This window comes from Fragaria vesca, linkage group LG6, assembly GCF_000184155.1.
Source record: "Fragaria vesca subsp. vesca linkage group LG6, FraVesHawaii_1.0, whole genome shotgun sequence".
Classification (NCBI taxonomy): domain Eukaryota; kingdom Viridiplantae; phylum Streptophyta; class Magnoliopsida; order Rosales; family Rosaceae; genus Fragaria; species Fragaria vesca.
In genome coordinates, this window is record NC_020496.1 from 21685611 (window position 1) to 21686881 (window position 1271).

Sequence of the window (1271 nt, forward strand, 5' to 3'; positions counted from 1 at the left end):
TAGGTTTTTTGGTCTTTGCCTCTTTGGTGCATTGCTATTAGGCTTTCATTTCTTTAGTGTTATTGTGATACTGTCAATAGTTAATACTGTGTTAGTAACTTAGTATTAGAATGTGCAGTTCAGCAGTTGCAGACAGGTGAGACAGCAGCCTTGCAGTTAGTCACTTAGGCAGTTAGGCTGATAGGGTGCCTTTGTAACTTTATCAGTTTGTTGCTTGTGAGAGACACTGAGAGTCTGAGACTGTCAAATTGAGTTTGTGACTTTGTGGATTTGTAATTTTGTTATTTGGGTTGGAATTTAACATGTGAAACACAGGAAAATATTTGGTTTCTATAGTGTTTAAAACTTTGAATCACTAGTTTGCTGTTGTTGCTCTTTTTTTTTAGTCTGGGCCTTTTTTTTCATTTAAAACAGTGACAGATTAAGAGGCCCAATAAAGTTTGGTTCTAGGCCCAACCGTACCGATACCAATTGAAAGTTTGGTTACCGAAGGTTCAGGATACCGACTTTTTCTGTCGGTATTGGTATCAAGATTTTCCTACCGACATAAGTCGGGACGGTTTACGGTTTGGGACAAAAAAATCGGTTACTGTACCGGTTCCACCCCTAATCAGTGCCACCTTTCCCTCAAGCCTACAGTTAATTGCAAATAATAGAACAAGAATCTAATTAGGGTTATCGAATAGTAAATGACGGGCCATAGAAAAATCACAATCAATCACAACCAAATAATGTGACATGAAAGAATTAGGGCTGGGCACGGGACGGGATTTGGTGAATCCCGTCCCGTCCCGAAAATAAAAGAACGGAACGGGAAGGTGTTTTTAAAAATCTGTCACGTACGTCCCGATCCCTATTGGGATCGGGATCCCGACAAATATATATATATTTTTTTTTTTTTTTTCAAGTAACAAATTAATTAATTATCAAACACCACCACAGGTGGAAAAACGGGTTGAGAAACTACAAGCATTCAAATGCTCCATCACAATTGATCAGTGTATGAAATTTTCGACATTTTTATGCTGTTTGGAACAACATTAATGAAATTAATGGAAAAAAAAATATCTAAAAACACATAAAAAAAAAAAAGAACTTTGATGAAATTAGAAGTACTAAAATCAACAAGAACATAGGTGCATAGGTGCTAAATTACATCCCACTTTAAAAGTACTAAACATCCCACATTAAAAATTTAACCCTCAAACAACAACTAAAAATATCCAAAATCACACAAGCAAAAAAAAGAACATGAATGAAATTAAAAGTAT